General features: G+C 36.3%; 1 long non-coding RNA gene across 1 annotated transcript; it reads right to left on the reverse strand.

Annotated features, from left to right (window-relative positions):
* Positions 1-638: 638 nt before the first annotated feature.
* On the reverse strand, positions 639-1,272 carry LOC142173795 (uncharacterized). Its single transcript, XR_012703145.1, has 2 exons — positions 1,132-1,272; positions 639-944 (listed from the first exon to the last, which is right to left on the reverse strand). It is a non-coding gene; the product is annotated as an uncharacterized LOC142173795 (long non-coding RNA).
* Between the last annotated feature and the right edge of the window lie 9,360 nt (positions 1,273-10,632).

A 10,632-nucleotide genomic window follows, 5' to 3' on the forward strand; every position in this document is an offset into this window, starting at 1 on the left:
TACATTCTCGACCGCAGTGTTGCCGTCTCTTTTCTTATGTATTGTTGTCTTTATTTCAGACAATATTGTATTTGGTAATTTCAGACTTGTATGTTCGTATTAGAGCTCACGACTCTGTAAGAACCAGTTCTGGGGGATTTATCTTGTATTGGCATTATTATGTTATTGAGGTTTTAGACTTATGTTATTTCTGTAAATTTTGCTATTTTGATTCCTTATTGCTATGTCCGATTTTCCTAACAAGTGTGTTACGCGCTATCACGACTGATTGGGTTTTGGTTCGTGACAAGATAATAATAAGAAAAAAGAACCTAACACCATCTACGTATGCACTAAAATGTTAAATACCTGTAATAAATATATGATGAATCATACAAGTACTAAAAAGCTAGTGCAAAAAGCATTCCAAATGGAAGATATTACTCTCTCCGTTTCAATTGATGTGACCCTATTTCCTTTTTAGTCTGTATCAAAAAGAATGACATCTTTCGTTATTTGGAAACAATTTACTTTTATGCAATGATTTATAGCCACACAAAATATATGTGCCTCATTTTACACTATAAGTTCAACAGCCTTCTCTTTTTTCTTAAACTTCGTGCCCGGTCAAATGAATTCACATAAATTGAAACGAAGAGAGTATTATTCATTAACGGGAAGTCACATCACTTTTTAAATAATCGTACAATATATGAAAGACAAGGAAACAATAACATACAAAGGAAATTGTTGTACTACTTCCACTTAGTTACACACATTGCCAAGCAAAGCCCTATGCGTACATGCGCAACAAACCCAACAATCACTGCAATCAGACGAATGCGGAGTACAACTTCGAAGACATGTGTTAAGCTCGGGAAGTAATCTCCTTCCAAATCCTGAGAGATCACGTTCAATATCCCGTGTAGCTATAATTTGCGTCTTTGAGAGCCACGACACATTAACTGAAATATATACCATTATAATATTGTTAGAATTAAATTATAACTTATATAGCATGAATACACATTTACGACATGCTCAAAAATAAATACACATAAATGAATAGGGCCACATAATTAGCAGCGCGTATATCCACGCTTACAGTAGCATTAATTACAATTTAGAGATTAAAGAGAGATGAATACTAACTGATGGATGCCATGAGAAGAATAGTGAATACAAAACCGAATTTGGGCAATGCCATTGGAGAAATAGCAGTATTCTCTTTATGCAAATTTTGGTGTGAGCATCTCTTGTTCACAGAGGCCGTAATTTATACACATCCACTACCGAAATGGCCTCTAATAAAGATTAAGGTTGTTGCTTTGATCCTTCTCTTATTATTTTCTTAGTCTAAGCATGAAGAAGCATTAAAATAGTTAGAGAAAGATAGTTTTTAATCAATATAAAGATTTGACAGAATCTCAACTCCATTATTTTGGGAAGACTTACATGTGGCATGACACCTTGTATTTCACAACATGAAGAAGGCTACTGCCTACTAAAATATGTGATTGAACTACACTACTTCAATTTATAAATGAAAATTGTAAACATTTTCTTTTCTAGTTTATACATTCTTGTGATCGGAACATTAATTTGGTTATAAAGATTTTTGCAATGGAAAGTCCTGATTGAATTTTTGTTGTATTTCTCACTAGATTAAGCTAGCGATTTAACGTATAAGTTTAGATTACATTAGGGGTGTTACTTGTGTATAATACATAAATGTAAATTAGGCAATGTAATAAAATTAAAAACAATCAACTTAAATTTAAATAACATCGTCTAAATCACTTTAAAAATTCATATGTACCATTCTAAATTTTAAGCTTATAAAATCTGGAATTAAAATAATTAATCCACCCATTTCAGATAAAGTTTTTTATTTCTACTTAGATAAAAAAAGAAGAAGAGCTAAACATCTAAAGTGTTAACATTTAACGAGGAAACTTTGTAATAAGCATTCAGAATGAACTAAAAATAAATTGAGTAAGAAAAGCCACCATTTCATGCTTTTGTAAATTTTGTTTCTTAATTAGTACTCCAGGGGAGCCAATTAGTATTATTCATTTAATATTCGTATTGGTAATAATTGCACTCCACATGATCTATTTTATGAACTAACTGTTAATTTGTTTTTATTCTACAAACTCAGATAAAGATGGTTGCGCTGATTCATAAGATACACGTGATGAGAAATATTGATGCATATCCTTCTCATTTATAGCATCGTACTACCTTAATCAATGTGAACTATTATCTTTTTTATTTCTTTGGTTAGATCGTTATGAACTGAAGGTTGAATGTTATTTTTAATTTCCACTAACTACGCAATGAATAATGGATCTACAGATTTTGCTATTTGAATATGCACACTAAAAGATACAATCAAACTAATAATTCACCTAATTAAAGGAAATTGTACTTTTTCAAATAACCCAACTTCTCGTTTTGAACTTTAGTGTCATTACCCAAAATTTTACCAATGATGGTAATTGTCCCTAATCTCCAAGACTAGATAAGCCAACATTTAATATACATCAAATCAGATATAGCAAGATATAAAATAGCGAGATAAGTCTTCTAAACGACAGAAAGCATAAAGATACTACTACATCAAATTTCTCAAAACCTGGTAGTACGGAGTCATGAGCTCTAAAGTAAGATGCAATAGAACCTCTTAATAATACTGATACTGCCTGAAATAATACAAAAAGCATGATATAAGGAAAAGGGGACCAAGGACCTGCGAGTGATCATACAGCACTACCTCGAGTCTCCTTTGTCAGCTGCAAAACACCCTCCTGAGTCCGATACTGTCAACATCCGAATCTGCAAAACAATGTGATGAAGTATATGTAACGACCCGGCCGGTCGTTTTGAATATTATAACCACGTTCCCCCATTTATTACTCAATTTATGCCTTGCAATTAATTTATGACTTATCGGGTTAGTTGGTTCGGGTCCGGAAGGAAATCGGAATGAAATGAGACACTTAGTCTCATAATTGAAAATTTAAGTTAGAAAAGTAGACCGGATATGGACCTATGTGTAAACGATCTTGGATTTGAATTTTTATGATTCCAATAGCTCCGTATGGTGATTTTGGACTTAGGAGCGTGTTCGGAATATTATTTGGAGGTCAATCGGACGTGATTTGATAGGTTCCAGAGTCATTTGAAGAAATTAGAAATTTCAAAGTTTATTAGGCTTGAATTTTAGTGTAATTCATGGATTTAGCATTATTTGAGGTGATTTGAGGATTCGACTAAGTTCGTATGATGTTTTAGGACTTGTTGGTATATTTGGTTGAGGTCTCGAGGGTCTCGGGTGAGTTTCGGATGGTTAACAGATCAATAATTGAACTACAACAGTTGCTGCAATTTCCTTATGTTGAAAATTTCTTCAACGAGAATCGAGCCCAGAATCGAGCCCAAAAAATCGAGCCCAGAATCGAGCCCAGGGTCGAGGGCCACGATCGAAGGCAGTGTCGAGGATCAGGATCGAAGACATGATCGAGCCCAGGGTCGAGGGCCAGGATCGAAGGCCGGGTCGAGGATCAGGATCGAAGCCACGATCGAGCTCAGGGTCGAGGGCCACGATCGAAGACCAGGGCCGAAGACATGATCGAAGGCCAGGGTCGAGGGTCAGAATCGAGGCCCAGGATTGAGGCCCAGGATCGAGGATCTCGATCGAAGGCCAAGAGCGAGGCAGAAACGAGGCAGTGTGGGCAGAATTATAAAGCAGGGACTTTGTTACATTCGCCAATTTTGACAAATTGGAGCTTGAGGAGAGGCGATTTTTAATAGATTTTTAAGGAAAACTTGAGGTAAGTCCCTTGTAATCATTTCTACTCCATAAAATTATATTATCATCGAATAATCCGACTAGATTACATGATTTTGAGGTGTAAATCGGAGATTGGAACTTTGAAATTTGGAAATAAGATTTGTAGATTTGAGGGTCGAGTTGGGGTCAGATTTTGATAAAATTGGTATGGTTAGTCCCGTGGTTGAATGAGATTTTGGATTTTGTAACTTTTGTTGAGTTCCGAGATGTGGGCCCCACGGACAATTTTTGAGTTAAATTTCGAATTTTTATGGAAAATTAGTATTTTCTTATGGAATTAATTTCAATAAATTTTACTGACTGAAAAGAATTATTCGTGACTAGATTCGAGGCATTCAGAGGCTGATTTGCGTGGCAAAGGCATAGCAGAGTAAAGAATTTCACGTTTTGAGGTAAGTAATAGTTTTAAATCTGGTCCTGAGGGTATGAAACCCCGAAATTTTGTGTCATGTGATTATTTTGGAAATGACGCACATGTTAGGTGACGGGCGTGTGGGTGTGCTCTGAGGGGATTGTGACTTGGTCCATCCCGTGAAACTGTAAAGTTGAATAACTTCTTGTTAGCTATATGCTTTCTATGTGTTGAAGAAATTTGACTGTAAATCATGTTAGAAATTATGCTTAGGCTATGTGATAGTACTGTTGGGACCCACAGAGGTCACGTACTTATTGAATTATTTGCTAATTTCTATCTTATGGTCAGTCATGATTTTACTTACGTATCATACCTCAATCTTTCTTGATATTTGTTGATGTATTATGTTATCTTTGTTTGGGCTAATCTTTGACATTTCTGAGAGCCCGAGAGACTAGAGAGGTTGAGGACTGAGTAAGGCTGAGGGCCTGTCGGTGAGGTAAGGATATTATGGCACGTGAGTTATCTGTGCAGGATATTATAGCACGTGAGTTGTCCGTGCAGATTATGGCGCTTGGGCTGTAGGAGCCCCTCCGGAGTCTATACACCCTCAGTGAGCGAAGGTACCCATTGAGTGTGAGTGTTGAGGACTGAGAGCCGAGTGGTTGAGTTGTGGTGATGAGTTGAGTGATTGTTGCCTGAGAGGTTGTACTTGTTTTGCATTTATTGTTGCACTTGGTTTCTATCTGTCATTACTGTGAAATCTCTGAAATATTATATATCCGGATTACATAAAATTGAACGGTATAAAATTGATTTGACTTAAACTACCGGATTTGAAAGCATGTCTATTCTTTACTGGAATTACTGAAAGTGAACTATAACTGTGTAGCTCGTCATTATCTTCAGTTCCTTAGTTATTATTGTTACTTGCTGAGTTGGTTGTACTCATACTACACCCTGCACTTCGTGTGCAGATCCAGGTGTTCATGGATATAGCGGGTGCTGATCATTTCGCGCAGTTGGTTTTCAGGAGAATTTGAGGTAGCTGCCATATTCCGCAGACTTTATCTCTCCTTCTCTATCTCCTTGTTTATTGTATTTGGTCTCAGACTGTTATAGACCGTATTTTCCAGACTTGTATTCATATTAGATGCTCATGTACTCAGTGACACCATATTTTGGGGAGTGTTCATGTCAGTATTTGTGAGATTTTGTATTGTATTAAATTATTGTATTTTCAAACTTAAGAGAAATTATGGCTAATCTAGATTTTGGCTTGCCTAGTATCGAGATAGGCGCCATCACGACAGGTTGGGATTTTGGGTTGTGACAGTATAGTATGAGTACGTGACAACGTATAGTCAGTAAATATCAAGACTAACCTCAGTAAAGTAATGATGTGGATCAAGTCATATGATACCTACTAAACCTATACAGTTTAGAATATACACAACAAGACTACGAAAGGAGATACTATATGGCAAAAGATCATATCAAGAAATATCAACTCCACGTAGATATTTCTATCTTGACTAGCAGGTCAAAGCATATAACAGAGGCATCAAGTAGCATGTTAGAATTTGATGTAGAAAGCATGTAGAATGCATGATAAGGCATAACAGATTCTATATCAGAATCAACTACACATTTGTCATTTTATCACAATCTGTGTGTACGCCATCAAGAGAGAAACACGAGAGGGAGCCCCTGGGGTATGGATCGTGTCCACACACTGTACGATAAAGACCTTGTGCCATAACAATAACAATATCCACATAACTACACGACAAAGATCCTATTCCATAACAACAATAATGCCACAATTACCGCACAGTAGAAACCTCGTGCCATTTTCAAATCAATCTGCTCAGTATGTCCAAAATGTGATAAAATGTGCCACAATCATAACAAATCGAAATAACTTTTCATCTTTAAAGAGGCATATGATCACAAGTAATTAATAAGGTGCACAAGGACATAATAATTAGGTGCAAATGTGTGCACAAGTTGTGAAGTATGATCTAAATCAAGTGGAACAACAATTTCACGAATAGTCCATCCTCGCCAATTAAGAGACAAATCATAAACATGGTTTCTAGAATGTAAGGATAAGATCACGTAGTCATATGGTTGATTAAAACATAAATCATGAAAGGCTCACAGTCAAATAAGGCAAAATAAAATCCTAAAGTCTAATCTAGTCATGAACCATACGTAGCACCAGCATAAGAACTCATCACACGTGACGGCCCGATAGATCATTTTGAGTTCTATCATTTTTTTCCATATCCCGAGACCTCTATTAGCTTCATTTGATGCTGTTTATTTGCGTGTGTGGTCCGTGTTATTTTTCGAAAATTTTTTACATATAAATTTGAAGAAAAAATGATTTTAGGCTTAAAATGAAAGTTGAGTTGACCACAGTCAACATTCTTGATAAACAATTTTGGATCGGTATTTTGACGATTCCAGTAGGTTCGAATGATATTTTTGGACCTGTACGCCCTTTTGGTTGGGATCTGGGGTGACCCGAGCGCATTTCGGCGCATTTTGGGAAAAAGTTTGATAATAAGTTTTCAAGTTGAAAATCATGAGTTTTAATCATCGATTATTGTTATTTGATGTTATTTTGATGATTTGAGGTAGCGAGCAAGTTTGTACGATATTATTACACATGTGTGCATGTTTGGTTTGGAGCATGACAAGCTCGGATGAGTTTCGATTGTGTTACAGATGAGTTTGGATGGTATGAGGACCACTGGTGTATCCCTTGTTACTTGTGTATGTTGCAGATCTCGCAATTGTGAGGTCTGGCTCGCATTTGCGAGCCTCACTTTTTCGAACATGAGTTCGCATTTGCAAGCAGGGGCTTGGGCTGGGTGATCTCGCATTTGCAAGGAAAAGGTTCGCTTTTGCGAACTGTCTGAGGCCGCTTATGCAAACATTTTGGTCGCATTTGCGACCATTGGCAACAAGGTTAGCCTCGCATTTGAGAAGCCTTTGGTCGCAATTGCAATGGGGGAACCTTCGCATTTGCGATCCAATTGCCGCATTTGCGACTTCTAGGCATCTGATACACTGATTGCATTTGCAATCTGTGTGTTGCATTTGTAGGCATCGTATTTGCGAGCAAGAGTTCGAAAATGCGATGCCTGTAGCTGGGTAAAAGAGGGAAAAAATGGGACTTAACTCATTTATACCATTTTCCAACCCTAAATACTCTAGAGACGATTTTTGAAGAATAATGTCTTCCCAAATTCATTAGTAAGCAACACTAATCCACTTTCTTTCAATTCTCCATTACTTTTCATGAGTTTCTAACATCAAATCGAGGATTTTCATGGTAGAAATTAGAGACTTGGGTAGAAATTAGGAATTTTGCAAAATTGATATTTATATCTCAAATTGAGGTCGGATTTCAAAACAATACATAGCCGGCTCGGGGTGAATGGATAATCGGATTTTGGTCCGGATCTCTGATTTTTGACCAAGCAAACCTGGGGTTGACTTTTGTTGACTTTTTCAATTTCATCATTGGGTAGTTTCTAAAGTTTCTTTTGAATTGTTTGAACGATAATTGGCTAGATTCAGCTGGTTTGGAGGTTTGTTCGAAAGGCAAGGCCGTAGTTGGTTGATTGATTTAGTTGCAGAGTGAGGTAAATGTCTTGTCTAATTTTAATTTGAGGCAATTAGGACTCGTTGGTTTATTTGTTATGTGAATTTATGTGGGTAAATGGCATATATGCAAGGTGACGAGTGTATATGCGCCCTCATGGGTTAATGCTTGCGGGCTCGATTATTTATTTAATGTTTTCAATTATTTTATGCCTTAATTTATTCCATGTTGTTATTTGTTAAATGCTTTAATTACTACTTTCCCTTACTAGTTAAATCTTGCCTCTATCCGTTACATGCCTTAACTACTAATTATTTCCGTGTATCTGTGACTTTTTTTATCGACTATCTTCACTTGCTTATTGTCACGACCCGAAATTTCCACCATCGGGGCCGTGATGGCGCCTAACATTTCACTTGCTAGGCAAGCCAATGTTAGAATAATATAATGCATTTCAAAACAATTTTTAAATTTATTAATAACAAAGAAACAAATGCGGAAGTAAAGTCTGAAATGTAATGAATAATCCATAAAAGTAACGGAGTCTAAATACCATCCCAGAACTGGTGTCACAAGTACACGAGCTTTTAGAATAATACAAATAAAGGTCTGAATAAAATAAAGTTGTCAAAAAACAAACATACACAACTAAAGTAAAGTAGACGAGAACTTCAGAACTACGGACGTCGTGCAGTTATACCTCAAGTCTCCTTTGGTAGCTGAAATCCGAGCAAATCTATGGTATGCCACTAGGACCAACTCCGAAATCTGCACAAGAAGTGCAGAGTGTAGTATCAGTACAACCGACTCCATGTACTGGTAAGTGCTGAGCCTAACCTCGACGAAGTAGTGACGAGGCTAAGGCAGGTCACTTACATTAACATGTATGCAATAATAGTAACAACAAAAAATAATAGAAATAAATCAGGCAACTCATTTATAATAGTTGAAACCAACTCAGCACTCATTTATAATAGTTGAAGCCAACACAGCAGTCATAACCAATTATTATTTCAACCAATTTTTGTTGCATCGTGCAAACCGCTCCCACAATATATTCATTTTCAATCCTCCAATGTATTTATTTTAATCAAGTATATATATAGACTTTTAAATAAGTCTGTTGCGGCGTGCAATCTGATCCCCCAATATAGACTTTTAAATAAGTCTGTTGCGGCGTGCAATCCGAACCCCCAATATATATTTACTTTTATTTTCGTTGCGGCGTGCAACCCGATCCCCCAATATATTTGCATGAAATTCGATCCCCCAATATATATATATATATTTACTTTCATTTTCGTTGCGGCGTGCAACCCGTTCCCCCAATATATCTTTAAACAACTCATAAATGTAATAAAAATTACTCCAATAAATACCACGTCCGATGAGAAACTATTAAGCATCAAGGCACATAATAATTATAATTTATTTATGAACAAACAATGGCAATTAACAATTAATTATGAAAATCATGGAGAAAATAGGCAGTTTAATATTTAGTATGCAAAATATTAAATAACAATTAAGACACATAAATCAAATAGCATGTAACAATTATTGCAGAAATTCAAGAATTAATATTTGACAAAGAATAGGAGAGAAATAATTTTTATAACAATTAATTCATGATTCAAAACGATTTATGATTTTTCAAGTAATTATGCAAATAATTAATTTGACGACGTATAGACACTCGTCACCTCTCCTATACGTCATTCACATGCATTTTACATAACAAATAATTTAAGGGTTCTATTCCCTCAAGTCAAGGTGAACCACGACACTTACCTCGCTTTGCAAATATCAATAAATTACTTGACCACAGCTTTTCCTTTTGAATTTGTCTCCAAATGCGTCAAATCTATTCACAAACAATTCGATATACTCAATACGAATCATAGGAATTAATTCCATATGAATTTACTAATTTTCCGGATAACAATCCAAAATTCACTTTAAAAATTGATAGTGGGTCCTATGGCTCAAATATTAGAAAAACTTACGAAATCCGAACACCCATTCCGAGACGAGTCCAACCATATAAAAATTATCAAATTCTGATGTCAAATGGACCTTCAAATCTTAATTTTTTGTTTATGGAAAGTTTTACAAAAATTTCAATTTCTTGCATCCAAATCCGAAATAAGTGATGAATATAGACATGGATTTATGAAATATAATCAATTTTGGTTGTAGAACACTTACACAATTCAAAGTCATGAAAATCCCCTTTGAAATCGCCCAAATCCGAGACTTAAAATTCAAAATGAGTAAAAATGGCGACTTCCGAATTTATGGGCTCTGCTCAGTCATTTTCGCATCTGCGGATAAAAGTTTCGCATTTGCGGACTCGTATTTGCGATACAAGGCTCGCATTTGCGATGCCAGGCTGCCAGGTGAAGTTTCGCATCTGCGGACATTCCTGTCGCACCTATGACATCCGCTTCTTCACAAAATGGCAGCACATGCAAAGACCCTAGGCCAGCCCAGTCCCGCATCTGCGCAATTCCGCCGCACCTGCGGCATCACACCTGCGACATCGCACCTGCGGCCAAGACCCTCGCAGGTGTGATTACATCAGAGGTATAATTTTTTCCAGAATCTTCTTAAGTTCACAATTTGATCCAATTTCGATCCGAATCACACTCAAGGTACTCGGGACCCTGTCCGAATATACCAACAAGTCCCGTAACATACTACGGACTTCCTCAGGGTATCATATCATTTCAAACAACGCTGAAATTACAATTCACACCCCGATTCAAACTTTTGAGTTTTAAACTTTTCTATTTGTAAATCTCGTGCCAAAATATATTAAAT

Source organism: Nicotiana tabacum, chromosome 19, assembly GCF_000715075.1.
Source record: "Nicotiana tabacum cultivar K326 chromosome 19, ASM71507v2, whole genome shotgun sequence".
NCBI lineage: Eukaryota > Viridiplantae > Streptophyta > Magnoliopsida > Solanales > Solanaceae > Nicotiana > Nicotiana tabacum.